Here is a 6,117-nt window from a genome sequence, read left to right on the forward strand (position 1 = left end):
CCCAATTTCTTTGCTTAGGATTATTGAGGGTTCGAACCCTTGCTCTTGGATAAGTAGTCATCCTAGTAATTCGAGAAAATATTTTTTGACATTTGGGTTATAGAATTTTTCAAGGTCTAAAATCATCGGAGTTTCTTGGACTTTAGATTTCCTACTCTTCCTAAATGACATTTTAGATATGCTTTATACTAATACGAATGAAGTATCAAGCAATATTTCCAATGTAACAATAAAAATGAAGTTTAGAACCCTAAACATGATGTTGTAAACCTTGTTGCTTCATTTCCAACCGATTATGTCAATTCTGCATCAACTAAGGCAAAGAAGGCTTAAAGATTCAGGGATTTAATGAAAAGGGGTTTTTGGAATTTTTGATTGTTTTGAGAGGTTTTGTAACACCCCTTACCTGTATTCAACGCTAGAATAGGGTACAAGGCATTACAGGACATAAACTCACATAATCATACAAAATCGAGACATGAATTTCTGTCCAAATTTAAAACTTTTCATCCATATGCATATCGTCCCTTATATGAGCCCACGAGGACCAAAACATACATTGGGGGTGGTTCGGGACTAAACCGAGAACTTTTGAAATTTTTACAACACTTAGAAAAGTATCTTGTTTTGGAGGGTCACACGCCCATGTGGGTAGGCCGTGTGGTCACACATGCCCGTGTGGCTTGGGACACGCCTGTGTCCTTAGCCCATGTAACTCTCTGCTTATGATGTCATCAACAAAATAGGGTCACACAGCCAAGTCACACACTCGTGTGCTTAAGCCGTGTGGCGAATTAAATTTCAAAAAAATCAGATGCAGACTTCACACGGCCTGGGCACATGCCCATGTCCAGAGGCCGTGTCCTTCACACGGCTGAGACACACAGCCGTGTCTCTGCCTATGTGTTTACTACAAGGAATTTTGTTTTACGTAATTAGGGTGCAAGGGACACACAACCGGATCTCACACCCGTGGGATAGACTGCGTGTCACACACACGCCCGTGTGTCTACCCGTATGGACAACTTTGAGGCTATTTTCCAAGCCTTTTGTCACCCTCAATAACATATTCACACTTGCACATCTCATGAACATGGCTCATGCATATCAATTTCTTATCAATTTATGCATGCTTAAGATCCCATATTTGATTTAAACCAAGCCTACCAATTCACATGTAATATGTAACATTAATTTACTTCCATTTCATGCATTCGTGCCTTAGTTGTTATTATGCCATTTACTCACAATTTCATTATCAAACATCCATGTTCATATCCACAATTCATCCATGCCAAATGAATTTAACCACATCATGAGTGACTTTAGCAGATGTATGCATATATAATTAGGTTTACAATCCAATAATCAAAATGAACCAAATCTCATGGCCATATACAAAATGAATCAAATATTATCATAAGTCAACACATTTGGCTAACCCAATATGACATATAACAAAAAGAGTAAGTCCCTATACATGCCATACTAAAAATACTTAAATTCACTATACCCAAAAGATTAGTTTGATTGTGTGAATTGAGCTCCGACATCCTTCAATCCTTGAGCTAGCTTGGCAACACTATAAGGAAATGGAAAAGAAAGGGGAGTAAGCATAAAGCTTAGTAAGTTTGCATGTAAATAATTAACAACATTAACCATTCATTATTATACACATAACATGATAATATTTATCATAATGTCATCAAGTATCATAGTTACATTTTAAGTCATGTCATTTGCATAATGTACAATAAGACTCATGATCATAATTCATTCATTCACATCTTCCTGAGGTCTCATCGATTCATAATCTCAATATTTATGAGCTTTGTGTACGTACCTGTACCCTTTCAACATGATCATACCTTGTCATCTCTTTGACATAATTTTTGGATTACCCGTTGAACCACTTGGAATACTAAACGATACTCGTGAAATCTCATACACATAGTAAGATACCAATGCCATATCCTAGATATTGTCTTATATGGGATCACAGGTCGAAGCTGATAGCCCAACTATGGTCTTACACGATGTCTCATATCGATGCTAATGCCATATCCTAGTGATACGTGATATTCGCGACAGGTTTTAAAGATTTATAATTAAGCGTTCTTGAAACTAACTATTATCATGACGAAGGCAAGTGTACCTATCGAACAGTAGTATAGCTTTAGCAAGACCGGATTGTCGAACCCAAAGGAACCAAGAGTACTAGTAATTACTTTCTTTTTATTATCTAGCTTAAAAATTAAGGGATTTGTTTATCTAAATTAATTAACTAAACTAAGAGTGCACAGAGAGAAATTGGGGAAAAGCTTTTGGGAAAATTCGATTGATTAAGACAATACCCAAGGAAAAATCCACCTAGACTTCACTTGTTTAATTGACTCTGAATCAGACGATTTATTCATTTGACTTGATCTGTAGAAATCCCTAAGTTATATTATTATCTCTCTCAAGACTAATAACGTCTAACCCTATGTTGATTAATTGAAATCTCTTTCTAATTAACACCAAGTGTTGCATTAACTCGATCTATGGATCCCCTTATTAGGTTTCACCCTAATCCGGCAAAATCTTATCACGCTATTTCTAGGCATGCAATCAACTTCACTTAATTATGAAAAACTTTCTCTTAGACAAGGTCCATTCCTCCTCTGAATAAGAGCATTAACTCGAATCAATATCCTAGAATATTAAAATAAGAATTAAGAACACATAATTAAGAACAAGTCAAATATTTATCATACAATTCAGATAACAATAACAAGATCTGTCTTAGGTATCATTCCCCTTAGGTATTTAGGGGGTTTAGTTCATGATTATAGAAGAAAACATCTCAGAAAAATAATGAATACAAAACATAAAGAAAACCCAAAACCCCTGAATGGAAATTGAAGGGAGATCTTCAGTCTTGATGATGAATCCAGCTTCTAAAATGGACCAATCAACTTCCCTTGAGTAATTCCTTGCCTCCTACTCTGCGTCCCCTTTCCTAAGTGCCTCATTACATGTTTAAATAGGCTTTAGAATGCCTAAGAGCCCTCAAAATTGGCCTTTTTCGAATAGGGTTATACTTGGGCTCGGCAGGGACACGTCCGTGTGTGATTACTCCAGCCCATGGTCAAGGCTGTTGAATAGGCATGGGTGTGTAGTCTACCCGTGTAAGTCGTGCTTCGATTCTGCCAAAGAGACACGGCCGTGTGACACGCCCGTGTGAGGAAGTCTAGGCCGTGTTGATTTCCCATGTGGGTCCATTTTCTCTGTTTTTGGCCTTTTTCTCACTCTTTTTACTCTCCTATGCTCACCTAAGTATAAAACATGAAATTAAAGAATCAGAAGCATCGAATTCACCAAATATAAGGAGAAATCATCAATAATTGTGCTAAGCATGGGATAAAAATATGTATAAATTACGGTTTATCACCCAGGTATGGTCTTACATAGTATCACACATCGATGCCAATCCCATGTCCCAGACATGGTCTTACATGGGATCACATAATGATGCCAATTTCTTGTCCCACACATGGTCTTACATGGGATCACGCATAACCCTAATGTCATGAAATTTGTATCCTAACTATTCCTAAGGTTCAACTAAGATTTTGATATATCAAACTTCGTCGAATCATCATCAAGTCATCATTAATTAAATCCATAGAGACAAATATACATTTCATGCAATATCAAAGCATTAGATATATAATAACATGATGTTGAATTATTTACACACGAACTTACCTCGGTATCCAAAATATGGCTAACTATTCGATTTAGTCCACGACCTTGTTCTTCCCTCGGTTTAGGTCCGAACGCCATTTTTCTTCATCTATAATAGAAAATTTCACTGATTTAATTATCACATTGTTCAAAACATTCCATAAATCATACTTTAGAAAAATTACAATTTTGCCCTTAAACTTTCACATAATTATAAATTAGCCCCTAGCTCGTAAAATGAAATGTGTTCATTTTCTTTGCTACCCAAGCCTAGCCAAACTTATATCATACTTATATCAGCCCACATTTTCTTTCAAATCAGATTTTTAACCACCTATTTTGCAACTTTTACAAAAAGGTCATTTTTAGGTGTTTTTGTGAAAAACAACTTAGTAAAAGATGTTTATCATGCATCAAACTTTCATATTCCTCCATTAAACACCAAAATACATGCATGTCACACATGGTTAAGTTTTTAAACATGAACCCTAGCTCAAAATAATGGCAGAATTAGCTAGATCATGCTTCAAGGATCTCAAAAACATAAAGAACATTAAAAACAGGGCTAAGGTGTACTTATAATCAAGCTTGAAAGGATCAACAAAACCCTAGCTATGGCTCCTTGAGAATTTTAGCTAAGGGGGAGGAAGATGGACACAATTTTTGACTTATTTTCCGTTTTTATTCTTTTATTAACTAAATGACAAAAATGCCCTTAAGGCCTTTCTGTCAAAATTTTCCTATTCATGCCCATTTTTGTCCATAAAAATAGAAATTAGGCAAATTGCTATTTAAAGACCTCTAATTAACAATCCATGGCAATTTCATGCTTAAGGCTTCTAGAACTCACATTTTTGCAACTTTTGCAATTTAGCCCTAAATGTCAAACTGGACACTTTATCTATAAAATCTCTTCATGAAATTTTCACATAAGCAATCAATTAGGTCATAGACCTCATAATAATTATAAAATAATTATTTTTATTTTAGATTTTTGGTCTCGAAACCACTATTCTGACTAGACCCTAATTTCGGATGTTACAGGTTTAGAATGTTAAGAAGGTTTAGAATGTGAAGTTAAGGTGTTTTTAAGTTTTAAAACAAGGGTTTTAGGGTTAAAAACTGGGTAAAATAAGGTTTAGTCTCTCGAGTTGTACAATCGGGTCGGGGCAACCCTACCGAAATTTGCAGTGATGTCATGACAAAGAACCTCTATGTCACAACACCCCTAACAATTTGCCATTGTCGCTACATCAGGGTTCGATGTCGCAACACACTCTGAAATTTTGGATCTACTTGCTTTTGTGTCGCGACATAAGTTGTTGTGTCGTGACATCGAGATTGTTTTCTCGATCTTCTAATACTAGCCGCGGTGTCGCAACACAAGAGTACTGTGTTGCGACACTGACTCTGTTTCACCTAAATTTCCTCTTTTCAAGGTGTCTTAGGTTCCTAAAACACAGATTTGACACAAGTTAGAATCTACCAGTGTTAGAACCTATACAAATTAGAATCTATACAGGATAGTCAAATGCACAATAATATACAAAAAATTAAAGCTTAAGGAAATTGTTAGGTTTTGCTATCAGATTCATCTGTTAGCTCAACCAATGTGCCCGTGGATGCTCTTCCTGTTTCTTGTCTATCAGTGTTCATCCAGCATCCATCCTGCTATTCTACTATTTTTCATTTATTTCGCTCTTTGAACTTGCTCTTTCATCCTGCATTGACCACTAAAAATTATTTCGCAATTTGAAACGGTTAGTTATACTTAATACGAGGGGACTATTTAACAACCCTGAATACTTTTTATAGTACTAATTTTTGAAGAATGTTCGTGAGATATTTTTCATTTTTATTTCCTTTACTTTACACTTATGTATAATTTTGATTATGGGGTCATTATGTATCATGTAGCTACATTGCTTGTTCCACACTCCTTTAGACTCTTTTATAGTTTGAGTCATAGTTTTATCAGGTGGCTCTAGTAGGAGGTGAGTGGTTCGTAACCCTGCAACCTTATTCTAGTATTGTTAGGTAGTATTGGTTTCTTATTGTTAATTCTGGAACCATATAAGTTTACTCCAAAAGTATATCATCTCTATCTTCGTTAATATTCCGAGACCCCTTAATTTGTAAAACTTTTGCAGTGTCTAATTGATACGTGATATTCGTAACAGGTTTTAAAGATTTATAAATGAAACATTCTTGAGACTAACTTATTATCACGATTAAGGCAAGTGTACCTATCGAACAGTAGTATAGTTCAGCAAGACCTGATTGTCAAACCTAAAGGAACCAAGAGTACTAGTATTTACTTCCTTTTTATTATCTAGCCTAAATTTAAGAGGTTTGGTTGTCTAAACTAATTACTAACTAAGAATGCAC

This window comes from Gossypium hirsutum, chromosome A06 (genome assembly GCF_007990345.1).
Source record: "Gossypium hirsutum isolate 1008001.06 chromosome A06, Gossypium_hirsutum_v2.1, whole genome shotgun sequence".
NCBI lineage: Eukaryota > Viridiplantae > Streptophyta > Magnoliopsida > Malvales > Malvaceae > Gossypium > Gossypium hirsutum.